This window comes from Lissotriton vulgaris, chromosome 1_1 (genome assembly GCF_964263255.1).
Source record: "Lissotriton vulgaris chromosome 1_1, aLisVul1.2, whole genome shotgun sequence".
NCBI lineage: Eukaryota > Metazoa > Chordata > Amphibia > Caudata > Salamandridae > Lissotriton > Lissotriton vulgaris.
Window position 1 is genome coordinate 1,484,539,278 of NC_141685.1, and position 27,406 is coordinate 1,484,566,683.

A 27,406-nucleotide genomic window follows, 5' to 3' on the forward strand; every position below is an offset into this window, starting at 1 on the left:
CCTCCTATTTGACCCCACCCAATCTGACTAGGCTCCTCCTAAGCCCCTCCTCTCTGACTCCACCCATTCTGCCCAGGCTCCTCCCATACCAGTCTGACCCTACCCATTCTGCCCAGGCTCCTCCTATACCCCTCCTATTTGACCCCACCCACTCTTACTTGGCTCCTCCTAAACCCCTCCTCCTCCTCTGCTGTCTGACCCCACCCATTCTGCCCAGGCTCCTCCTATACCCCCCTCCTCTCTGACTCCACCCATTCCGCCCAGGCTCCTCCCATACCTGTCTGACCCCACCCATTCTGCCCATGCTCCTCCCATACCTGTCTGACCCCACCCATTCTGCCCAGGCTCCTCCTCCTCCTATTTGACCCCACCCAATCTGACTAGGCTCCTCCTAAGCCCCTCCTCTGCTGTCTGACCCCACCTATTCTGCCCAGGCTCCTCCTATTTGACCCCACCCAATCTGACTAGGTTCCTCCTAAGCCCCTCCTCTGCTGTCTGACCCCACCCATTCTGCCCAGGCTCTTCCTATACCCCCTCCTCTCTGACTCCACCCATTCTGCCCAGGCTCCTCCCATACCCGTCTGACCCCACCCATTCAGCCCAGGCTCCTCCCATACCCGTCTGACCCCACCCATTCTGCCCAGGCTCCTCCTATACCCCTCCTATTTGACCCCACCCAATCTGACTAGGTTCCTCCTAAGCCCCTCCTCTGCTGTCTGACCCCACCCATTCTGACTAAGCTCCTCCTAAACCCCTCCTCTGCTGTCTGACCCCACCCATTCTGCCCAGGCTCCTCCTATACCCCCTCCTCTCTGACTCCTCCCATTCTGCCCAGGCTCCTCCTATTTGACCCCACCCAATCTGACTAGGCTCCTCCTAAGCCCCTCCTCTCTGACTCCACCCATTCTGCCCAGGCTCCTCCCATACCAGTCTGACCCCACCCATTCTGCCCAGGCTCCTCCTATACCCCCCTCCTCTCTGACTCCTCCCATTCTGCCCAGGCTCCTCCTATTTGACCCCACCCAATCTGACTAGGCTCCTCCTATACCCCTCCTCTCTGACCCCACCCAATCTGACTAGGCTCCTCCTAAGCCCCTCCTCCTCTGCTGTCTGACCCCACCCATTCTGCCCAGGCTCTTCCTATACCCCCTCCTCTCTGACTCCACCCATTCTGCCCAGGCTCCTCCCATACCCGTCTGACCGCACCCATTCTGCCCAGGCTCCTCCTATACCCCTCCTATTTGACCCCACCCAATCTGACTTGGCTCCTCCTAAACCCCTCCTCTGCTGTCTGACCCCACCCATTCTGCCCAGGCTCCTCCTATACCCCCTCCTCTCTGACTCCAACCATTCTGCCCAGGCTCCTCCCATACCCGTCTGACCCCACCCATTCTGCCCAGGCTCCTCCTATACCCCTCCTATTTGACCCCACCCAATCTGACTTGGCTCCTCCTAAACCCCTCCTCTGCTGTCTGACCCCACCCATTCTGCCCAGGCTCCTCCTATACCCCCTCCTCTCTGACTCCACCCATTCTGCCCAGGCTCCTCCCATACCCATCTGACCCCACCCATTCTGCCCAGGCTCCTCCTATACCCCTCCTATTTGACCCCACCCAATCTGACTAGGTTCCTCCTAAACCCCTCCTCTGCTGTCTGACCCCACCCACTCTGACTTGGCTCCTCCTAAACCCCTCCTCTGCTGTCTGACCCCACCCATTCTGCCCAGACTCCTCCTATACCCCCCTCCTCTCTGACTCCACCCAATCTGACTAGGCTCCTCCTAAACCCCTCCTCTGCTGTCTGACCCCACCCATTCTGCCCAGGCTCCTCCTATACCCCCTCCTCTCTGACTCCACCCATTCTGCCCAGGCTCCTCCCATACCCATCTGACCGCACCCATTCTGCCCAGGCTCCTCCTATACCCCTCCTATTTGACCCCACCCACTCTGACTTGGCTCCTCCTAAACCCCTCCTCTGCTGTCTGACCCCACCCATTCTGCCCAGGCTCCTCCTATACCCCCTCCTCTCTGACTCCACCCATTCTGCCCAGGCTCCTCCCATACCCATCTGACCCCACCCAATCTGACTTGGCTCCTCCTAAACCCCTCCTCTGCTGTCTGACCCCACCCATTCTGCCCAGGCTCCTCCTATACCCCCTCCTCTCTGACTCCACCCATTCTGCCCAGGCTCCTCCCATACCCATCTGACCCCACCCATTCTGCCCAGGCTCCTCCTATACCCCTCCTATTTGACCCCACCCACTCTGACTTGGCTCCTCCTAAACCCCTCCTCTGCTGTCTGACCCCACCCATTCTGCCCAGGCTCCTCCTATACCCCTCCTATTTGACCCCACCCACTCTGACTTGGCTCCTCCTAAACCCCTCCTCTGCTGTCTGACCCCACCCATTCTGCCCAGGCTCCTCCTATACCCCCCTCCTCTCTGACTCCACCCATTCTGCCCAGGCTCCTCCCATACCCGTCTGACCCCACCCATTCTGCCCAGGCTCCTCCTATACCCCTCCTATTTGACCCCACCCAATCTGACTTGGCTCCTCCTAAACCCCTCCTCTGCTGTCTGACCCCACCCATTCTGCCCAGGCTCCTCCTATACCCCCTCCTCTCTGACTCCACCCATTCTGCCCAGGCTCCTCCCATACCCATCTGACCCCACCCATTCTGCCCAGGCTCCTCCTATACCCCTCCTATTTGACCCCACCCAATCTGACTAGGTTCCTCCTAAACCCCTCCTCTGCTGTCTGACCCCACCCACTCTGACTTGGCTCCTCCTAAACCCCTCCTCTGCTGTCTGACCCCACCCATTCTGCCCAGACTCCTCCTATACCCCCCTCCTCTCTGACTCCACCCAATCTGACTAGGCTCCTCCTAAACCCCTCCTCTGCTGTCTGACCCCACCCATTCTGCCCAGGCTCCTCCTATACCCCCTCCTCTCTGACTCCACCCATTCTGCCCAGGCTCCTCCCATACCCATCTGACCGCACCCATTCTGCCCAGGCTCCTCCTATACCCCTCCTATTTGACCCCACCCACTCTGACTTGGCTCCTCCTAAACCCCTCCTCTGCTGTCTGACCCCACCCATTCTGCCCAGGCTCCTCCTATACCCCCTCCTCTCTGACTCCACCCATTCTGCCCAGGCTCCTCCCATACCCATCTGACCCCACCCAATCTGACTTGGCTCCTCCTAAACCCCTCCTCTGCTGTCTGACCCCACCCATTCTGCCCAGGCTCCTCCTATACCCCCTCCTCTCTGACTCCACCCATTCTGCCCAGGCTCCTCCCATACCCATCTGACCCCACCCATTCTGCCCAGGCTCCTCCTATACCCCTCCTATTTGACCCCACCCACTCTGACTTGGCTCCTCCTAAACCCCTCCTCTGCTGTCTGACCCCACCCATTCTGCCCAGGCTCCTCCTATACCCCCCTCCTCTCTGACTCCACCCATTCTGCCCAGGCTCCTCCCATACCCGTCTGACCCCACCCATTCTGCCCAGGCTCCTCCTATACCCCTCCTCCTCTCTGACCCCACCCAATCTGACTAGGCTCCTCCTAAGCCCCTCCTCTGCTGTCTGACCCCACCCATTCTGCCCAGGCTCTTCCTATTTGACCCCACCCAATCTGACTAGGTTCCTCCTAAGCCCCTCCTCTGCTGTCTGGCCCCACCCAACCTTCCCAGGCTCCTCCTATACCCCTCCTCTCTGAACCCACCCAATCTGACTAGGCTCCTCCTAAGCCCCTCCTCTGCTGTCTGACCCCACCCATTCTGCCCAGGCTCCTCCCATACCAGTCTGACCCCACCCATTCTGCCCAGGCTCCTCCTAAGCCCCTCCTCTGCTGTCTGACCCCACCCACTCTGACTTGGCTCCTCCTAAACCCCTCCTCTGCTGTCTGACCCCACCCATTCTGCCCAGACTCCTCCTATACCCCCCTCCTCTCTGACTCCACCCAATCTGACTAGGCTCCTCCTAAACCCCTCCTCTGCTGTCTGACCCCACCCATTCTGCCCAGGCTCCTCCTATACCCCCTCCTCTCTGACTCCACCCATTCTGCCCAGGCTCCTCCCATACCCATCTGACCGCACCCATTCTGCCCAGGCTCCTCCTATACCCCTCCTATTTGACCCCACCCACTCTGACTTGGCTCCTCCTAAACCCCTCCTCTGCTGTCTGACCCCACCCATTCTGCCCAGGCTCCTCCTATACCCCCTCCTCTCTGACTCCACCCATTCTGCCCAGGCTCCTCCCATACCCATCTGACCCCACCCAATCTGACTTGGCTCCTCCTAAACCCCTCCTCTGCTGTCTGACCCCACCCATTCTGCCCAGGCTCCTCCTATACCCCCTCCTCTCTGACTCCACCCATTCTGCCCAGGCTCCTCCCATACCCATCTGACCCCACCCATTCTGCCCAGGCTCCTCCTATACCCCTCCTATTTGACCCCACCCACTCTGACTTGGCTCCTCCTAAACCCCTCCTCTGCTGTCTGACCCCACCCATTCTGCCCAGGCTCCTCCTATACCCCCCTCCTCTCTGACTCCACCCATTCTGCCCAGGCTCCTCCCATACCCGTCTGACCCCACCCATTCTGCCCAGGCTCCTCCTATACCCCTCCTCCTCTCTGACCCCACCCAATCTGACTAGGCTCCTCCTAAGCCCCTCCTCTGCTGTCTGACCCCACCCATTCTGCCCAGGCTCTTCCTATTTGACCCCACCCAATCTGACTAGGTTCCTCCTAAGCCCCTCCTCTGCTGTCTGGCCCCACCCAACCTTCCCAGGCTCCTCCTATACCCCTCCTCTCTGAACCCACCCAATCTGACTAGGCTCCTCCTAAGCCCCTCCTCTGCTGTCTGACCCCACCCATTCTGCCCAGCCTCCTCCTATACCCCCTCCTCTCTGACTCCACCCATTCTGCCCAGGCTCCTCCCATACCCGTCTGACCCCACCCATTCAGCCCAGGCTCCTCCCATACCCGTCTGACCCCACCCATTCTGCCCAGGCTCCTCCTATACCCCTCCTATTTGACCCCACCCAATCTGACTAGGTTCCTCCTAAGCCCCTCCTCTGCTGTCTGACCCCACCCATTCTGACTAAGCTCCTCCTAAACCCCTCCTCTGCTGTCTGACCCCACCCATTCTGCCCAGGCTCCTCCTATACCCCCTCCTCTCTGACTCCTCCCATTCTGCCCAGGCTCCTCCTATTTGACCCCACCCAATCTGACTAGGCTCCTCCTAAGCCCCTCCTCTCTGACTCCACCCATTCTGCCCAGGCTCCTCCCATACCAGTCTGACCCCACCCATTCTGCCCAGGCTCCTCCTATACCCCCCTCCTCTCTGACTCCTCCCATTCTGCCCAGGCTCCTCCTATTTGACCCCACCCAATCTGACTAGGCTCCTCCTATACCCCTCCTCTCTGACCCCACCCAATCTGACTAGGCTCCTCCTAAGCCCCTCCTCCTCTGCTGTCTGACCCCACCCATTCTGCCCAGGCTCTTCCTATACCCCCTCCTCTCTGACTCCACCCATTCTGCCCAGGCTCCTCCCATACCCGTCTGACCGCACCCATTCTGCCCAGGCTCCTCCTATACCCCTCCTATTTGACCCCACCCAATCTGACTTGGCTCCTCCTAAACCCCTCCTCTGCTGTCTGACCCCACCCATTCTGCCCAGGCTCCTCCTATACCCCCTCCTCTCTGACTCCACCCATTCTGCCCAGGCTCCTCCCATACCCGTCTGACCCCACCCATTCTGCCCAGGCTCCTCCTATACCCCTCCTATTTGACCCCACCCAATCTGACTTGGCTCCTCCTAAACCCCTCCTCTGCTGTCTGACCCCACCCATTCTGCCCAGGCTCCTCCTATACCCCCTCCTCTCTGACTCCACCCATTCTGCCCAGGCTCCTCCCATACCCATCTGACCCCACCCATTCTGCCCAGGCTCCTCCTATACCCCTCCTATTTGACCCCACCCAATCTGACTAGGTTCCTCCTAAACCCCTCCTCTGCTGTCTGACCCCACCCACTCTGACTTGGCTCCTCCTAAACCCCTCCTCTGCTGTCTGACCCCACCCATTCTGCCCAGACTCCTCCTATACCCCCCTCCTCTCTGACTCCACCCAATCTGACTAGGCTCCTCCTAAACCCCTCCTCTGCTGTCTGACCCCACCCATTCTGCCCAGGCTCCTCCTATACCCCCTCCTCTCTGACTCCACCCATTCTGCCCAGGCTCCTCCCATACCCATCTGACCGCACCCATTCTGCCCAGGCTCCTCCTATACCCCTCCTATTTGACCCCACCCACTCTGACTTGGCTCCTCCTAAACCCCTCCTCTGCTGTCTGACCCCACCCATTCTGCCCAGGCTCCTCCTATACCCCTCCTCTCTGAACCCACCCAATCTGACTAGGCTCCTCCTAAGCCCCTCCTCTGCTGTCTGACCCCACCCATTCTGCCCAGGCTCCTCCTAAGCCCCTCCTCTCTGACCCCACCCATTCTGCCCAGGCTCCTCCCATACCAGTCTGACCCCACCCATTCTGCCCAGGCTCCTCCTATTTGACCCCACATAATCTGACTAGGCTCCTCCTATACCCCTCCTCTCTGACCCCACCCAATCTGACTAGGCTCCTCCTAAGCCCCTCCTCTGCTGTCTGACCCCACCCATTCTGCCCAGGCTCATCCTATACCCCCTCCTCTCTGACTCCACCCATTCTGCCCAGGCTCCTCCCATACCCGTCTGACCGCACCCATTCTGCCCAGGCTCCTCCTATACCCCTCTTATTTGACCCCAATCTGACTAGGCTCCTCCTAAGCCCCTCCTCTGCTGTCTGACCCCACCCATTCTGCCCAGGCTCCTCCCATACCCATCTGACCACACCCATTCTGCCCAGGCTCCTCCTATACCCCTCCTCTCTGACCCCACCCAATCTGACTAGGCTCCTCCTAAGCCCTTCCTCTGCTGTCTGACCCCACCCATTCTGCCCAGGCTCCTCCTAAGCCCCTCCTCTGCTGTCTGACCCCACCCATTCTGCCCAGGCTCCTCCTATACCCCTCCTATTTGACCCCACCCAATCTGACTTGGCTCCTCCTAAACCCCTCCTCTGCTGTCTGACCCCACCCATTCTGCCCAGGCTCCTCCTATACCCCCTCCTCTCTGACTCCACCCATTCTGCCCAAGCTCCTCCTATACCCCTCCTCTCTGACCCCACCCAATCTGACTAGGTTCCTCCTAAGCCCCTCCTCTGCTGTCTGACCCCACCCATTCTGCCCAGGCTCCTCCTATATCCCTCCTATTTGAACCCACCCAATCTGGCTTGGCTCCTCCTAAGCCCCTCCTCTGCTGTCTGGCCCCACCCAACCTGCCCAGGGTCCTCCTCCTACAGACAACACCCATTCTCTTTCTTTCACCTTTCTTTCCACACCTATTTTACTTACCGACCAATCTGCAATCCCTCTTTCGCTAGGCATGATTCCACTCTTACACAACACACAGACACATTTTACTTACCAATTTACGTACCTGGTGCCGAACCCGGGATTTGAACTCTGGTTGCCTGGATGGAAGGCAGGAACTTACCCACTGGACCACACTGGTTTCCATGTAAGTAGCCTATCAAATTGTCCTTATGTCATGGTCATCCTTTTAATGTGCAATGGAAGCCACAGGGAAGGACACCAAGGCCTGTATGTTGCTTATAGTTACTACTGCAATCCTCTAGACCACCAAGGAGCTATAGCTCAAAGGTAAGGCTTGTACCTTTGGTGGGGACAGCCCTCACAGGCCAGGGTTCGAATCCTGCCAGTGCTGTAGAAGTATCCCAAGGTGGGAAATTTTCAAACAGTGATTTTCTTTTTTTTTTTTTGCTAAGTGTTTTTCTGGTTTCCATGTAAGTAGCCTATCAAATTGTCCGTATGTCATGGTCATCCATTTAATGTGCAATGGAAGCCACAGGAAAGGACACCAAGGCCTGTATGTTGCTTATAGTTACTACTGCAATCCCCAGACTACCAAGGAGCTATAGCTCAAAGGTAAGGCTTGTACCTTTGGTGGGGACACCCCTAACAGGCCAGGGTTCGAATCCTGCCAGTGCTGTAGAAGTATCCCAAGGTGGGAAATTTTCAAACAGTGATTTTCTTTTTTTTTTTTTGCTAAGTGTTTTTCTGGTTTCCATGTAAGTAGCCTATCAAATTGTCCGTATGTCATGGTCATCCATTTAATGTGCAATGGAAGCCACAGGAAAGGACACCAAGGCCTGTATGTTGCTTATAGTTACTACTGCAATCCCCAGACTACCAAGGAGCTATAGCTCAAAGGTAAGGCTTGTACCTTTGGTGGGGACACCCCTAACAGGCCAGGGTTCGAATCCTGCCAGTGCTGTAGAAGTATCCCAAGGTGGGAAATTTTAAAACAGTGGTTTTCTTTTTTTTTTGTTGCTAAGTGTTTTTCTGGTTTCCATGTAAGTAGCCTATCAAATTGTCCTTATGTCATGGTCATCCATTTAATGTGCAATGGAAGCCACAGGAAAGGACACCAAGGCCTGTATGTTGCTTATAGTTACTACTGCAATCCTCCAGACCACCAAGGAGCTATAGCCCAAAGGTAAGGCTTGTACCTTTGGTGGGGACAGCCCTCACAGGCCAGGGTTCAAATCCTGCCAGTGCTGTAGAAGTATCCCAAGGTGGGGAATTTTCAAACAGTGATTTTCTTTTTTTTTGTTGCTAAGTGTTTTTTCTGGTTTCCATGTAAGTAGCCTATCAAATTATCCTTATGTCATGGTCATCCATTTAATGTGCAATGGAAGCCACAGGAAAGGACACCAAGGCCTGTATGTTGCTTATAGTTACTACTGCATTCCTCTAGACCACCAAGGAGATAGCTCAAAGGTAAGGCTTGTACCTTTGGGGGGGACAGCCCTCACAGGCCAGGGTTCGAATCCTGCCAGTGCTGTAGAAGTATCCCAAGGTGGGAAATTTTCGAACAGTGTTTTTTTTTTTTGCTAGTGGTTTTTTTGGCAGGTGTCTCCCAACATTTCATATGTTTTCTCTCATGACCTTCTACCAACCGCCCTATTTCTCAAGTAGGTGCTAGGAACAAGGCCTTATCTTCCTTTATCAATGTCGTCATTCTTTGTCCTTTAAGTTTGGTGAATTGCAGAGTGCAATTGTGGTATTGGGGGTTATAACTGAGCACAAGAATGCGAGGATGGTGCTACACTTATTGTAAAATAGGTTGGTTGATGGTGATTTTTCATTTTAGTGTGAGCCACTCGCTCAAATCAGAGGTTTGGTGCCAGTGAGCTTGGATAGAAATAAAGGTCAAGTATGAGCTCTGGCTAATGAAATGATGGGTCGAGTTTGAGGCTAGCTAGAGTCCATTTATTAGGTGCAATAAGAAGTTGGAAAGATTGTTTCCTTTAAGAGACAGACAAGAGCAGAGTCAAGCCTTTGCTCTAGTAGATCTGCATCATGCCTGCTGCAGGATGTGAAGGAGTGGACCTCCACAGCAGTGCGTTGTGCCGGGCTGGGCTGCACTGGGATGGGCTGGGCCTGCCCTGGCATCTTGGATTTATTCACCCACCTCCTTCCTTTGAAGAACGCTCACGAACGGCCACAAACGTCCTTGTTCTGTATACAGGCGGACAGCAGGCAATTTAGGACCCTGCTAAATGATGGCGATGTCCCCATGTGCTTCCTTCGAGTGGCAAAATCCTTTGTCTAAGGCAGGTGGGCTTTTTTAAAATTTGGTTGAAGACCATATGTTGGAGGCAGTATCACGGCACAAGCCGCCGACCGTCTCAGAAGAAAGTATGCATGGGAGGACATTATTTGCATAGGAGAGCCCTCTTCTCAGTCCCATTCTTAAGCTGCAGTGGCCATGAAGTGTTACTAGTGGGCAGCAGTATGAACAAAAGAGCACACTGAGGCTTTTCTTCTTCTTGCTGACATGATTCTTGGTCATTTTTGTATTGCAGGGCCTAAGGAGTGAAGGACTACGATGACTGAGGGGATGAGGAATGGCTGGCCTGTATTTGTGGTGAAGGGGGAACATTTGGAAGGTAAACAGCAAGATGAAAGCGTCAAAGCATATATGTTTGCTGAGTGATTGAGTCTGTGTGTCACTTGTCTCTTTGTAGGGACATGTGAGAAAGGAACAGCAGCACCATAGACTTCAGGTGGGAGAGCAAGCAAGGATGAATATTTCCCTCAAATCCAAATACTTACAGCACCTCAAAGATGACAAGTGCGATATGATGTTCTGCAATTGCAAGGATTTGCCATGTGTGGTGCATAAATATGCATGGTTAGTGAGGTTTTTCCCAGAATGTGAGTATCGTTAGGCTGGCAAATGTCAGGCACTCCTTTGGGGGTATGAAGCCAAGAAAAAATTTGGGAAGTTTGCTACAGTCATCTGTAGGATCGAAAGACACTGGGGAATCGTTACAGAGGGAGCCAGGCTGCACAAAACGTGGTAACAGTTGGACAGAAATCTTTAGCAGGACTTTTGACTACCCCCAATGTGGGACCAGGACCGCAGTACCTCTCTGTCTCTGAAACGTATTTTGACCTCTGGGCACCACCATCTCAATGCCCCTCAAATGTTCCCTCCTGGAACCCCAGCTTTGGTAGTGCATCAACCAGGTTTCAATCATTTGAGTGACCACAAACACCCTTGCTATGTGCCTTCCATTTACATTCAGTCAGTAACCCAGCTGCTTCGTTCGCTATTGAATCTCAAGTGACAGTTGGATGCACATTGCAGGGGTATACAGGCATTTACCGTACTGTACAGCCCCTCTCAGTACAGTCAGACTACACTTCTTAAAATCATAAATACATGTTTTGTCCAACAGTAAGGCCGGGTCTTTCCTCTGTAGTTCATAGCCAACGTAAGGAGGAAAAAATAAGCTGAAGAGCATGCCAAAATTCTCTACAGACACTGCCAATCCTCACACTGCCTATTTGCATGCCGAGGTTATTCACTATGACCCACCAAACCAATTGGCAACAGTAGCCTCTCTCTGCCTCATTCGTATGCTCCGATGCCACCTTTATTTAGCAAATGTTAGTGCTCTAGGATTTCATAGCACGATTCGCTATAGCCTCTTTTTTCAACAGAAATGTCCTAAAGGTACCTATACCAATCTGCTGGGTGGGGAGGAGGGGGGCTGCTGCTGCTGGCAGTAAAATTTTGGGGCACCCCACCTGCAAAAATACATTCACATGCTCCTTGTTGTACCTTTCAATACCATAACTGCAGCAGAATCGTATGGTGACCCCTGTTGGTAACAGAAACTGTCAAACAGCTTTTTGCCACCCCCCCTCCCCCGTTGCCCCTAACCATTTGGGGTACACCCCATGAGGGAGGATCAGAGCAATAAAAAATAATGGTAGCCCCCCCAAAAAAGTACCTGGAAGGCATGCCATTCTGTGCACCTCATCGCTCTTCACGTTGCGCCTAAGCACCTTTTAATACTGCTCCCCGACTGCCCCCTCCCAACAGAAATCAGAAAGTATAGGGGGTGCATTAAAAAAGTTTTTGCAGTTCCCCACCATAAGTCAGGATCCTCCTCCATCTATGACCCCTTCCTAGGCCCTCAGACCCCACCCATTCTGCCCAGGCTCCTCCTATACCCCATTCCTCTCTGACTCCACCCATTCTGCCCAGGCTCCTCCCATACCCATCTGACCCCACCCATTCTGCCCAGGCTCCTCCTATACCCCTCCTATTTGACCCCACCCACTCTGACTTGGCTCCTCCTAAACCCCTCCTCTGCTGTCTGACCCCACCCATTCTGCCCAGACACCTCCTATACCCCCCTCCTCTCTGACTCCACCCAATCTGACTAGGCTCCTCCTAAGCCCCTCCTCTGCTGTCTGACCCCACCCATTCTGCCCAGGCTCCTCCTATACCCCTCCTCTCTGAACCCACCCATTCTGACTAGGCTCCTCCTAAGCCCCTCCTCTGCTGTCTGACCCCACCCATTCTGCCCAGGCTCCTCCCATACCAGTCTGACCCCACCCATTCTGCCCAGGCTCCTCCTATACCCCCCTCCTCTCTGACTCCTCCCATTCTGCCCAGGCTCCTCCTATTTGACCCCACATAATCTGACTAGGCTCCTCCCATACCCCTCCTCTCTGACCCCACCCAATCTGACTAGGCTCCTCCTAAGCCCCTCCTCTGCTGTCTGACCCCACCCATTCTGCCCAGGCTCCTCCTAAGCCCCTCCTCTGCTGTCTGACCCCACCCATTCTGCCCAGGCTCATCCTATACCCCCTCCTCTCTGACTCCACCCATTCTGCCCAGGCTCCTCCCATACCCGTCTGACCGCACCCATTCTGCCCAGGCTCCTCCTATACCCCTCTTATTTGACCCCAATCTGACTAGGCTCCTCCTAAGCCCCTCCTCTGCTGTCTGACCCCACCCATTCTGACTAAGCTCCTCCTAAACCCCTCCTCTGCTGTCTGACCCCACCCATTCTGCCCAGGCTCCTCCTATACCCCCTCCTCTCTGACTCCACCCATTCTGCCCAGGCTCCTCCCATACCCATCTGACCGCACCCATTCTGCCCAGGCTCCTCCTATACCCCTCCTATTTGACCCCACCCACTCTGACTTGGCTCCTCCTAAACCCCTCCTCTGCTGTCTGACCCCACCCATTCTGCCCAGGCTCCTCCTATACCCCTCCTCTCCGAACCCACCCAATCTGACTAGGCTCCTCCTAAGCCCCTCCTCTGCTGTCTGACCCCACCCATTCTGCCCAAGCTCCTCCTATTTGACCCCACCCAATCTGACTAGGTTCCTCCTAAGCCCCTCCTCTGCTGTCTGGCCCCACCCAACCTTCCCAGGCTCCTCCTATACCCCTTCTCTCTGACCCCACCCAATCTGACTAGGCTCCTCTTAAGCCCCTCCTCTGCTGTCTGACCCCACCCATTCTGCCCAGGCTCTTCCTATACCCCCTCCTCTCTGACTCCACCCATTCTGCCCAGGCTCCTCCCATACCCGTCTGACCCCACCCATTCTGCCCAGGCTCCTCCTATACCCCTCCTATTTGACCCCACCCAATCTGACTTGGCTCCTCCTAAACCCCTCCTCTGCTGTCTGACCCCACCCATTCTGCCCAGGCTCCTCCTATACCCCCTCCTCTCTGACTCCACCCATTCTGCCCAGGCTCCTCCCATACCCATCTGACCCCACCCAATCTGACTTGGCTCCTCCTAAGCCCCTCCTCTGCTGTCTGACCCCACCCATTCTGCCCAGGCTCCTCCTATACCCCTCCTCTCTGAACCCACCCAATCTGACTAGGCTCCTCCTAAGCCCCTCCTCTGCTGTCTGACCCCACCCATTCTGCCCAGGCTCTTCCTATTTGACCCCACCCAATCTGACTAGGCTCCTCCTAAGCCCCTCCTCTCTGACTCCACCCATTCTGCCCAGGCTCCTCCTAAGCCCCTCCTCTGCTGTCTGACCCCACCCATTCTGCCCAGGCTCCTCCTATACCCCCTCCTCTCTGACTCCACCCATTCTGCCCAGGCTCCTCCTATTTGACCCCACCCAATCTGACTAGGCTCCTCCTAAGCCCCTCCTCTCTGACTCCACCCATTCTGCCCAGGCTCCTCCCATACCAGTCTGACCCCACCCATTCTGCCCAGGCTCCTCCTATACCCCTCCGATTTGACCCCACCCACTCTGACTTGGCTCCTCCTAAACCCCTCCTCCTCCTCTGCTGTCTGACCCCACCCATTCTGCCCAGGCTCCTCCTATACCCCCCTCCTCTCTGACTCCACCCATTCCGCCCAGGCTCCTCCCATACCTGTCTGACCCCACCCATTCTGCCCAGGCTCCTCCCATACCTGTCTGACCCCACCCATTCTGCCCAGGCTCCTCCTCCTCCTATTTGACCCCACCCAATCTGACTAGGCTCCTCCTAAGCCCCTCCTCTGCTGTCTGACCCCACCCATTCTGCCCAGGCTCCTCCTATTTGACCCCACCCAATCTGACTAGGTTCCTCCTAAGCCCCTCCTCTGCTGTCTGACCCCACCCATTCTGCCCAGGCTCTTCCTATACCCCCTCCTCTCTGACTCCACCCATTCTGCCCAGGCTCCTCCCATACCCGTCTGACCCCACCCATTCTGCCCAGGCTCCTCCTATACCCCTCCTATTTGACTCCACCCAATCTGACTTGGCTCCTCCTAAACCCCTCCTCTGCTGTCTGACCCCACCCATTCTGCCCAGGCTCCTCCTATACCCCCTCCTCTCTGACTCCACCCATTCTGCCCAGGCTCCTCCCATACCCATCTGACCCCACCCATTCTGCCCAGGCTCCTCCTATACCCCTCCTATTTGACCCCACCCACTCTGACTTGGCTCCTCCTAAACCCCTCCTCTGCTGTCTGACCCCACCCATTCTGCCCAGGCTCCTCCTATACCCCCCTCCTCTCTGACTCCTCCCATTCTGCCCAGGCTCCTCCTATTTGACCCCACATAATCTGACTAGGCTCCTCCTATACCCCTCCTCTCTGACCCCACCCAATCTGACTAGGCTCCTCCTAAGCCCCTCCTCTGCTGTCTGACCCCACCCATTCTGCCCAGGCTCCTCCTAAGCCCCTCCTCTGCTGTCTGACCCCACCCATTCTGCCCAGGCTCATCCTATACCCCCTCCTCTCTGACTCCACCCATTCTGCCCAGGCTCCTCCCATACCCGTCTGACCGCACCCATTCTGCCCAGGCTCCTCCTATACCCCTCTTATTTGACCCCAATCTGACTAGGCTCCTCCTAAGCCCCTCCTCTGCTGTCTGACCCCACCCATTCTGCCCAGGCTCCTCCCATACCCATCTGACCGCACCCATTCTGCCCAGGCTCCTCCTATACCCCTCCTATTTGACCCCACCCACTCTGACTTGGCTCCTCCTAAACCCCTCCTCTGCTGTCTGACCCCACCCATTCTGCCCAGGCTCCTCCTATACCCCTCCTCTCTGAACCCACCCAATCTGACTAGGCTCCTCCTAAGCCCCTCCTCTGCTGTCTGACCCCACCCATTCTGCCCAAGCTCCTCCTATTTGACCCCACCCAATCTGACTAGGCTCCTCTTAAGCCCCTCCTCTGCTGTCTGACCCCACCCATTCTGCCCAGGCTCTTCCTATACCCCCTCCTCTCTGACTCAACCCATTCTGCCCAGGCTCCTCCCATACCCGTCTGACCCCACCCATTCTGCCCAGGCTCCTCCTATACCCCTCCTATTTGACCCCACCCAATCTGACTTGGCTCCTCCTAAACCCCTCCTCTGCTGTCTGACCCCACCCATTCTGCCCAGGCTCCTCCTATACCCCCTCCTCTCTGACTCCACCCATTCTGCCCAGGCTCCTCCCATACCCATCTGACCCCACCCAATATGACTTGGCTCCTCCTAAACCCCTCCTCTGCTGTCTGACCCCACCCATTCTGCCCAGGCTCCTCCTATACCCCCTCCTCTCTGACTCCACCCATTCTGCCCAGGCTCCTCCCATACCCATCTGACCCCACCCATTCTGCCCAGGCTCCTCCTATACCCCTCCTATTTGACCCCACCCACTCTGACTTGGCTCCTCCTAAACCCCTCCTCTGCTGTCTGACCCCACCCATTCTGCCCAGGCTCCTCCTATACCCCCCTCCTCTCTGACTCCACCCATTCTGCCCAGGCTCCTCCCATACCCGTCTGACCCCACCCATTCTGCCCAGGCTCCTCCTATACCCCTCCTCCTCTCTGACCCCACCCAATCTGACTAGGCTCCTCCTAAGCCCCTCCTCTGCTGTCTGACCCCACCCATTCTGCCCAGGCTCCTCCTATACCCCTCCTCTCTGAACCCACCCAATCTGACTAGGCTCCTCCTAAGCCCCTCCTCTGCTGTCTGACCCCACCCATTCTGCCCAGGCTCTTCCTATTTGACCCCACCCAATCTGACTAGGTTCCTCCTAAGCCCCTCCTCTGCTGTCTGGCCCCACCCAACCTTCCCAGGCTCCTCCTATACCCCTCCTCTCTGAACCCACCCAATCTGACTAGGCTCCTCCTAAGCCCCTCCTCTCTGACTCCACCCATTCTGCCCAGGCTCCTCCTAAGCCCCTCCTCTGCTGTCTGACCCCACCCATTCTGCCCAGGCTCCTCCCATACCAGTCTGACCCCACCCATTCTGCCCAGGCTCCTCCTAAGCCCCTCCTCTGCTGTCTGACCCCACCCATTCTGCCCAGGCTCCTCCTATACCCCCTCCTCTCTGACTCCACCCATTCTGCCCAGGCTCCTCCTATTTGACCCCACCCAATCTGACTAGGCTCCTCCTAAGCCCCTCCTCTCTGACTCCACCCATTCTGCCCAGGCTCCTCCCATACCAGTCTGACCCTACCCATTCTGCCCAGGCTCCTCCTATACCCCTCCTATTTGACCCCACCCACTCTTACTTGGCTCCTCCTAAACCCCTCCTCCTCCTCTGCTGTCTGACCCCACCCATTCTGCCCAGGCTCCTCCTATACCCCCCTCCTCTCTGACTCCACCCATTCCGCCCAGGCTCCTCCCATACCTGTCTGACCCCACCCATTCTGCCCATGCTCCTCCCATACCTGTCTGACCCCACCCATTCTGCCCAGGCTCCTCCTCCTCCTATTTGACCCCACCCAATCTGACTAGGCTCCTCCTAAGCCCCTCCTCTGCTGTCTGACCCCACCTATTCTGCCCAGGCTCCTCCTATTTGACCCCACCCAATCTGACTAGGTTCCTCCTAAGCCCCTCCTCTGCTGTCTGACCCCACCCATTCTGCCCAGGCTCTTCCTATACCCCCTCCTCTCTGACTCCACCCATTCTGCCCAGGCTCCTCCCATACCCGTCTGACCCCACCCATTCAGCCCAGGCTCCTCCCATACCCGTCTGACCCCACCCATTCTGCCCAGGCTCCTCCTATACCCCTCCTATTTGACCCCACCCAATCTGACTAGGTTCCTCCTAAGCCCCTCCTCTGCTGTCTGACCCCACCCATTCTGACTAAGCTCCTCCTAAACCCCTCCTCTGCTGTCTGACCCCACCCATTCTGCCCAGGCTCCTCCTATACCCCCTCCTCTCTGACTCCTCCCATTCTGCCCAGGCTCCTCCTATTTGACCCCACCCAATCTGACTAGGCTCCTCCTAAGCCCCTCCTCTCTGACTCCACCCATTCTGCCCAGGCTCCTCCCATACCAGTCTGACCCCACCCATTCTGCCCAGGCTCCTCCTATACCCCCCTCCTCTCTGACTCCTCCCATTCTGCCCAGGCTCCTCCTATTTGACCCCACCCAATCTGACTAGGCTCCTCCTATACCCCTCCTCTCTGACCCCACCCAATCTGACTAGGCTCCTCCTAAGCCCCTCCTCCTCTGCTGTCTGACCCCACCCATTCTGCCCAGGCTCTTCCTATACCCCCTCCTCTCTGACTCCACCCATTCTGCCCAGGCTCCTCCCATACCCGTCTGACCGCACCCATTCTGCCCAGGCTCCTCCTATACCCCTCCTATTTGACCCCACCCAATCTGACTTGGCTCCTCCTAAACCCCTCCTCTGCTGTCTGACCCCACCCATTCTGCCCAGGCTCCTCCTATACCCCCTCCTCTCTGACTCCAACCATTCTGCCCAGGCTCCTCCCATACCCGTCTGACCCCACCCATTCTGCCCAGGCTCCTCCTATACCCCTCCTATTTGACCCCACCCAATCTGACTTGGCTCCTCCTAAACCCCTCCTCTGCTGTCTGACCCCACCCATTCTGCCCAGGCTCCTCCTATACCCCCTCCTCTCTGACTCCACCCATTCTGCCCAGGCTCCTCCCATACCCATCTGACCCCACCCATTCTGCCCAGGCTCCTCCTATACCCCTCCTATTTGACCCCACCCAATCTGACTAGGTTCCTCCTAAACCCCTCCTCTGCTGTCTGACCCCACCCACTCTGACTTGGCTCCTCCTAAACCCCTCCTCTGCTGTCTGACCCCACCCATTCTGCCCAGACTCCTCCTATACCCCCCTCCTCTCTGACTCCACCCAATCTGACTAGGCTCCTCCTAAACCCCTCCTCTGCTGTCTGACCCCACCCATTCTGCCCAGGCTCCTCCTATACCCCCTCCTCTCTGACTCCACCCATTCTGCCCAGGCTCCTCCCATACCCATCTGACCGCACCCATTCTGCCCAGGCTCCTCCTATACCCCTCCTATTTGACCCCACCCACTCTGACTTGGCTCCTCCTAAACCCCTCCTCTGCTGTCTGACCCCACCCATTCTGCCCAGGCTCCTCCTATACCCCCTCCTCTCTGACTCCACCCATTCTGCCCAGGCTCCTCCCATACCCATCTGACCCCACCCAATCTGACTTGGCTCCTCCTAAACCCCTCCTCTGCTGTCTGACCCCACCCATTCTGCCCAGGCTCCTCCTATACCCCCTCCTCTCTGACTCCACCCATTCTGCCCAGGCTCCTCCCATACCCATCTGACCCCACCCATTCTGCCCAGGCTCCTCCTATACCCCTCCTATTTGACCCCACCCACTCTGACTTGGCTCCTCCTAAACCCCTCCTCTGCTGTCTGACCCCACCCATTCTGCCCAGGCTCCTCCTATACCCCTCCTATTTGACCCCACCCACTCTGACTTGGCTCCTCCTAAACCCCTCCTCTGCTGTCTGACCCCACCCATTCTGCCCAGGCTCCTCCTATACCCCCCTCCTCTCTGACTCCACCCATTCTGCCCAGGCTCCTCCCATACCCGTCTGACCCCACCCATTCTGCCCAGGCTCCTCCTATACCCCTCCTATTTGACCCCACCCAATCTGACTTGGCTCCTCCTAAACCCCTCCTCTGCTGTCTGACCCCACCCATTCTGCCCAGGCTCCTCCTATACCCCCTCCTCTCTGACTCCACCCATTCTGCCCAGGCTCCTCCCATACCCATCTGACCCCACCCATTCTGCCCAGGCTCCTCCTATACCCCTCCTATTTGACCCCACCCAATCTGACTAGGTTCCTCCTAAACCCCTCCTCTGCTGTCTGACCCCACCCACTCTGACTTGGCTCCTCCTAAACCCCTCCTCTGCTGTCTGACCCCACCCATTCTGCCCAGACTCCTCCTATACCCCCCTCCTCTCTGACTCCACCCAATCTGACTAGGCTCCTCCTAAACCCCTCCTCTGCTGTCTGACCCCACCCATTCTGCCCAGGCTCCTCCTATACCCCCTCCTCTCTGACTCCACCCATTCTGCCCAGGCTCCTCCCATACCCATCTGACCGCACCCATTCTGCCCAGGCTCCTCCTATACCCCTCCTATTTGACCCCACCCACTCTGACTTGGCTCCTCCTAAACCCCTCCTCTGCTGTCTGACCCCACCCATTCTGCCCAGGCTCCTCCTATACCCCCTCCTCTCTGACTCCACCCATTCTGCCCAGGCTCCTCCCATACCCATCTGACCCCACCCAATCTGACTTGGCTCCTCCTAAACCCCTCCTCTGCTGTCTGACCCCACCCATTCTGCCCAGGCTCCTCCTATACCCCCTCCTCTCTGACTCCACCCATTCTGCCCAGGCTCCTCCCATACCCATCTGACCCCACCCATTCTGCCCAGGCTCCTCCTATACCCCTCCTATTTGACCCCACCCACTCTGACTTGGCTCCTCCTAAACCCCTCCTCTGCTGTCTGACCCCACCCATTCTGCCCAGGCTCCTCCTATACCCCCCTCCTCTCTGACTCCACCCATTCTGCCCAGGCTCCTCCCATACCCGTCTGACCCCACCCATTCTGCCCAGGCTCCTCCTATACCCCTCCTCCTCTCTGACCCCACCCAATCTGACTAGGCTCCTCCTAAGCCCCTCCTCTGCTGTCTGACCCCACCCATTCTGCCCAGGCTCTTCCTATTTGACCCCACCCAATCTGACTAGGTTCCTCCTAAGCCCCTCCTCTGCTGTCTGGCCCCACCCAACCTTCCCAGGCTCCTCCTATACCCCTCCTCTCTGAACCCACCCAATCTGACTAGGCTCCTCCTAAGCCCCTCCTCTGCTGTCTGACCCCACCCATTCTGCCCAGGCTCCTCCCATACCAGTCTGACCCCACCCATTCTGCCCAGGCTCCTCCTAAGCCCCTCCTCTGCTGTCTGACCCCACCCATTCTGCCCAGCCTCCTCCTATACCCCCTCCTCTCTGACTCCACCCATTCTGCCCAGGCTCCTCCCATACCCGTCTGACCCCACCCATTCAGCCCAGGCTCCTCCCATACCCGTCTGACCCCACCCATTCTGCCCAGGCTCCTCCTATACCCCTCCTATTTGACCCCACCCAATCTGACTAGGTTCCTCCTAAGCCCCTCCTCTGCTGTCTGACCCCACCCATTCTGACTAAGCTCCTCCTAAACCCCTCCTCTGCTGTCTGACCCCACCCATTCTGCCCAGGCTCCTCCTATACCCCCTCCTCTCTGACTCCTCCCATTCTGCCCAGGCTCCTCCTATTTGACCCCACCCAATCTGACTAGGCTCCTCCTAAGCCCCTCCTCTCTGACTCCACCCATTCTGCCCAGGCTCCTCCCATACCAGTCTGACCCCACCCATTCTGCCCAGGCTCCTCCTATACCCCCCTCCTCTCTGACTCCTCCCATTCTGCCCAGGCTCCTCCTATTTGACCCCACCCAATCTGACTAGGCTCCTCCTATACCCCTCCTCTCTGACCCCACCCAATCTGACTAGGCTCCTCCTAAGCCCCTCCTCCTCTGCTGTCTGACCCCACCCATTCTGCCCAGGCTCTTCCTATACCCCCTCCTCTCTGACTCCACCCATTCTGCCCAGGCTCCTCCCATACCCGTCTGACCGCACCCATTCTGCCCAGGCTCCTCCTATACCCCTCCTATTTGACCCCACCCAATCTGACTTGGCTCCTCCTAAACCCCTCCTCTGCTGTCTGACCCCACCCATTCTGCCCAGGCTCCTCCTATACCCCCTCCTCTCTGACTCCACCCATTCTGCCCAGGCTCCTCCCATACCCGTCTGACCCCACCCATTCTGCCCAGGCTCCTCCTATACCCCTCCTATTTGACCCCACCCAATCTGACTTGGCTCCTCCTAAACCCCTCCTCTGCTGTCTGACCCCACCCATTCTGCCCAGGCTCCTCCTATACCCCCTCCTCTCTGACTCCACCCATTCTGCCCAGGCTCCTCCCATACCCATCTGACCCCACCCATTCTGCCCAGGCTCCTCCTATACCCCTCCTATTTGACCCCACCCAATCTGACTAGGTTCCTCCTAAACCCCTCCTCTGCTGTCTGACCCCACCCAATCTGACTTGGCTCCTCCTAAACCCCTCCTCTGCTGTCTGACCCCACCCATTCTGCCCAGGCTCCTCCTATACCCCCTCCTCTCTGACTCCACCCATTCTGCCCAGGCTCCTCCCATACCCATCTGACCCCACCCATTCTGCCCAGGCTCCTCCTATACCCCTCCTATTTGACCCCACCCACTCTGACTTGGCTCCTCCTAAACCCCTCCTCTGCTGTCTGACCCCACCCATTCTGCCCAGGCTCCTCCTATACCCCCCTCCTCTCTGACTCCACCCATTCTGCCCAGGCTCCTCCCATACCCGTCTGACCCCACCCATTCTGCCCAGGCTCCTCCTATACCCCTCCTCCTCTCTGACCCCACCCAATCTGACTAGGCTCCTCCTAAGCCCCTCCTCTGCTGTCTGACCCCACCCATTCTGCCCAGGCTCCTCCTATACCCCTCCTCTCTGAACCCACCCAATCTGACTAGGCTCCTCCTAAGCCCCTCCTCTGCTGTCTGACCCCACCCATTCTGCCCAGGCTCTTCCTATTTGACCCCACCCAATCTGACTAGGCTCCTCCTAAGCCCCTCCTCTCTGACTCCACCCATTCTGCCCAGGCTCCTCCTAAGCCCCTCCTCTGCTGTCTGACCCCACCCATTCTGCCCAGGCTCCTCCTATACCCCCTCCTCTCTGACTCCACCCATTCTGCCCAGGCTCCTCCTATTTGACCCCACCCAATCTGACTAGGCTCCTCCTAAGCCCCTCCTCTCTGACTCCACCCATTCTGCCCAGGCTCCTCCCATACCAGTCTGACCCCACCCATTCTGCCCAGGCTCCTCCTATACCCCTCCGATTTGACCCCACCCACTCTGACTTGGCTCCTCCTAAACCCCTCCTCCTCCTCTGCTGTCTGACCCCACCCATTCTGCCCAGGCTCCTCCTATACCCCCCTCCTCTCTGACTCCACCCATTCCGCCCAGGCTCCTCCCATACCTGTCTGACCCCACCCATTCTGCCCAGGCTCCTCCCATACCTGTCTGACCCCACCCATTCTGCCCAGGCTCCTCCTCCTCCTATTTGACCCCACCCAATCTGACTAGGCTCCTCCTAAGCCCCTCCTCTGCTGTCTGACCCCACCCATTCTGCCCAGGCTCCTCCTATTTGACCCCACCCAATCTGACTAGGTTCCTCCTAAGCCCCTCCTCTGCTGTCTGACCCCACCCATTCTGCCCAGGCTCTTCCTATACCCCCTCCTCTCTGACTCCACCCATTCTGCCCAGGCTCCTCCCATACCCGTCTGACCCCACCCATTCTGCCCAGGCTCCTCCTATACCCCTCCTATTTGACTCCACCCAATCTGACTTGGCTCCTCCTAAACCCCTCCTCTGCTGTCTGACCCCACCCATTCTGCCCAGGCTCCTCCTATACCCCCTCCTCTCTGACTCCACCCATTCTGCCCAGGCTCCTCCCATACCCATCTGACCCCACCCATTCTGCCCAGGCTCCTCCTATACCCCTCCTATTTGACCCCACCCACTCTGACTTGGCTCCTCCTAAACCCCTCCTCTGCTGTCTGACCCCACCCATTCTGCCCAGGCTCCTCCTATACCCCCCTCCTCTCTGACTCCTCCCATTCTGCCCAGGCTCCTCCTATTTGACCCCACATAATCTGACTAGGCTCCTCCTATACCCCTCCTCTCTGACCCCACCCAATCTGACTAGGCTCCTCCTAAGCCCCTCCTCTGCTGTCTGACCCCACCCATTCTGCCCAGGCTCCTCCTAAGCCCCTCCTCTGCTGTCTGACCCCACCCATTCTGCCCAGGCTCATCCTATACCCCCTCCTCTCTGACTCCACCCATTCTGCCCAGGCTCCTCCCATACCCGTCTGACCGCACCCATTCTGCCCAGGCTCCTCCTATACCCCTCTTATTTGACCCCAATCTGACTAGGCTCCTCCTAAGCCCCTCCTCTGCTGTCTGACCCCACCCATTCTGCCCAGGCTCCTCCCATACCCATCTGACCGCACCCATTCTGCCCAGGCTCCTCCTATACCCCTCCTATTTGACCCCACCCACTCTGACTTGGCTCCTCCTAAACCCCTCCTCTGCTGTCTGAACCCAACCAATCTGCCCAGGCTCCTCCTATACCCCTCCTCTCTGAACCCACCCAATCTGACTAGGCTCCTCCTAAGCCCCTCCTCTGCTGTCTGACCCCACCCATTCTGCCCAAGCTCCTCCTATTTGACCCCACCCAATCTGACTAGGCTCCTCTTAAGCCCCTCCTCTGCTGTCTGACCCCACCCATTCTGCCCAGGCTCTTCCTATACCCCCTCCTCTCTGACTCAACCCATTCTGCCCAGGCTCCTCCCATACCCGTCTGACCCCACCCATTCTGCCCAGGCTCCTCCTATACCCCTCCTATTTGACCCCACCCAATCTGACTTGGCTCCTCCTAAACCCCTCCTCTGCTGTCTGACCCCACCCATTCTGCCCAGGCTCCTCCTATACCCCCTCCTCTCTGACTCCACCCATTCTGCCCAGGCTCCTCCCATACCCATCTGACCCCACCCAATATGACTTGGCTCCTCCTAAACCCCTCCTCTGCTGTCTGACCCCACCCATTCTGCCCAGGCTCCTCCTATACCCCCTCCTCTCTGACTCCACCCATTCTGCCCAGGCTCCTCCCATACCCATCTGACCCCACCCATTCTGCCCAGGCTCCTCCTATACCCCTCCTATTTGACCCCACCCACTCTGACTTGGCTCCTCCTAAACCCCTCCTCTGCTGTCTGACCCCACCCATTCTGCCCAGGCTCCTCCTATACCCCCCTCCTCTCTGACTCCACCCATTCTGCCCAGGCTCCTCCCATACCCGTCTGACCCCACCCATTCTGCCCAGGCTCCTCCTATACCCCTCCTCCTCTCTGACCCCACCCAATCTGACTAGGCTCCTCCTAAGCCCCTCCTCTGCTGTCTGACCCCACCCATTCTGCCCAGGCTCCTCCTATACCCCTCCTCTCTGAACCCACCCAATCTGACTAGGCTCCTCCTAAGCCCCTCCTCTGCTGTCTGACCCCACCCATTCTGCCCAGGCTCTTCCTATTTGACCCCACCCAATCTGACTAGGTTCCTCCTAAGCCCCTCCTCTGCTGTCTGGCCCCACCCAACCTTCCCAGGCTCCTCCTATACCCCTCCTCTCTGAACCCACCCAATCTGACTAGGCTCCTCCTAAGCCCCTCCTCTCTGACTCCACCCATACTGCCCAGGCTCCTCCTAAGCCCCTCCTCTGCTGTCTGACCCCACCCATTCTGCCCAGGCTCCTCCCATACCAGTCTGACCCCACCCATTCTGCCCAGGCTCCTCCTAAGCCCCTCCTCTGCTGTCTGACCCCACCCATTCTGCCCAGGCTCCTCCTATACCCCCTCCTCTCTGACTCCACCCATTCTGCCCAGGCTCCTCCTATTTGACCCCACCCAATCTGACTAGGCTCCTCCTAAGCCCCTCCTCTCTGACTCCACCCATTCTGCCCAGGCTCCTCCCATACCAGTCTGACCCTACCCATTCTGCCCAGGCTCCTCCTATACCCCTCCTATTTGACCCCACCCACTCTTACTTGGCTCCTCCTAAACCCCTCCTCCTCCTCTGCTGTCTGACCCCACCCATTCTGCCCAGGCTCCTCCTATACCCCCCTCCTCTCTGACTCCACCCATTCCGCCCAGGCTCCTCCCATACCTGTCTGACCCCACCCATTCTGCCCATGCTCCTCCCATACCTGTCTGACCCCACCCATTCTGCCCAGGCTCCTCCTCCTCCTATTTGACCCCACCCAATCTGACTAGGCTCCTCCTAAGCCCCTCCTCTGCTGTCTGACCCCACCTATTCTGCCCAGGCTCCTCCTATTTGACCCCACCCAATCTGACTAGGTTCCTCCTAAGCCCCTCCTCTGCTGTCTGACCCCACCCATTCTGCCCAGGCTCTTCCTATACCCCCTCCTCTCTGACTCCACCCATTCTGCCCAGGCTCCTCCCATACCCGTCTGACCCCACCCATTCAGCCCAGGCTCCTCCCATACCCGTCTGACCCCACCCATTCTGCCCAGGCTCCTCCTATACCCCTCCTATTTGACCCCACCCAATCTGACTAGGTTCCTCCTAAGCCCCTCCTCTGCTGTCTGACCCCACCCATTCTGACTAAGCTCCTCCTAAACCCCTCCTCTGCTGTCTGACCCCACCCATTCTGCCCAGGCTCCTCCTATACCCCCTCCTCTCTGACTCCTCCCATTCTGCCCAGGCTCCTCCTATTTGACCCCACCCAATCTGACTAGGCTCCTCCTAAGCCCCTCCTCTCTGACTCCACCCATTCTGCCCAGGCTCCTCCCATACCAGTCTGACCCCACCCATTCTGCCCAGGCTCCTCCTATACCCCCCTCCTCTCTGACTCCTCCCATTCTGCCCAGGCTCCTCCTATTTGACCCCACCCAATCTGACTAGGCTCCTCCTATACCCCTCCTCTCTGACCCCACCCAATCTGACTAGGCTCCTCCTAAGCCCCTCCTCCTCTGCTGTCTGACCCCACCCATTCTGCCCAGGCTCTTCCTATACCCCCTCCTCTCTGACTCCACCCATTCTGCCCAGGCTCCTCCCATACCCGTCTGACCGCACCCATTCTGCCCAGGCTCCTCCTATACACCTCCTATTTGACCCCACCCAATCTGACTTGGCTCCTCCTAAACCCCTCCTCTGCTGTCTGACCCCACCCATTCTGCCCAGGCTCCTCCTATACCCCCTCCTCTCTGACTCCAACCATTCTGCCCAGGCTCCTCCCATACCCGTCTGACCCCACCCATTCTGCCCAGGCTCCTCCTATACCCCTCCTATTTGACCCCACCCAATCTGACTTGGCTCCTCCTAAACCCCTCCTCTGCTGTCTGACCCCACCCATTCTGCCCAGGCTCCTCCTATACCCCCTCCTCTCTGACTCCACCCATTCTGCCCAGGCTCCTCCCATACCCATCTGACCCCACCCATTCTGCCCAGGCTCCTCCTATACCCCTCCTATTTGACCCCACCCAATCTGACTAGGTTCCTCCTAAACCCCTCCTCTGCTGTCTGACCCCACCCACTCTGACTTGGCTCCTCCTAAACCCCTCCTCTGCTGTCTGACCCCACCCATTCTGCCCAGACTCCTCCTATACCCCCCTCCTCTCTGACTCCACCCAATCTGACTAGGCTCCTCCTAAACCCCTCCTCTGCTGTCTGACCCCACCCATTCTGCCCAGGCTCCTCCTATACCCCCTCCTCTCTGACTCCACCCATTCTGCCCAGGCTCCTCCCATACCCATCTGACCGCACCCATTCTGCCCAGGCTCCTCCTATACCCCTCCTATTTGACCCCACCCACTCTGACTTGGCTCCTCCAAAACCCCTCCTCTGCTGTCTGACCCCACCCATTCTGCCCAGGCTCCTCCTATACCCCCTCCTCTCTGACTCCACCCATTCTGCCCAGGCTCCTCCCATACCCATCTGACCCCACCCAATCTGACTTGGCTCCTCCTAAACCCCTCCTCTGCTGTCTGACCCCACCCATTCTGCCCAGGCTCCTCCTATACCCCCTCCTCTCTGACTCCACCCATTCTGCCCAGGCTCCTCCCATACCCATCTGACCCCACCCATTCTGCCCAGGCTCCTCCTATACCCCTCCTATTTGACCCCACCCACTCTGACTTGGCTCCTCCTAAACCCCTCCTCTGCTGTCTGACCCCACCCATTCTGCCCAGGCTCCTCCTATACCCCTCCTATTTGACCCCACCCACTCTGACTTGGCTCCTCCTAAACCCCTCCTCTGCTGTCTGACCCCACCCATTCTGCCCAGGCTCCTCCTATACCCCCCTCCTCTCTGACTCCACCCATTCTGCCCAGGCTCCTCCCATACCCGTCTGACCCCACCCATTCTGCCCAGGCTCCTCCTATACCCCTCCTATTTGACCCCACCCAATCTGACTTGGCTCCTCCTAAACCCCTCCTCTGCTGTCTGACCCCACCCATTCTGCCCAGGCTCCTCCTATACCCCCTCCTCTCTGACTCCACCCATTCTGCCCAGGCTCCTCCCATACCCATCTGAC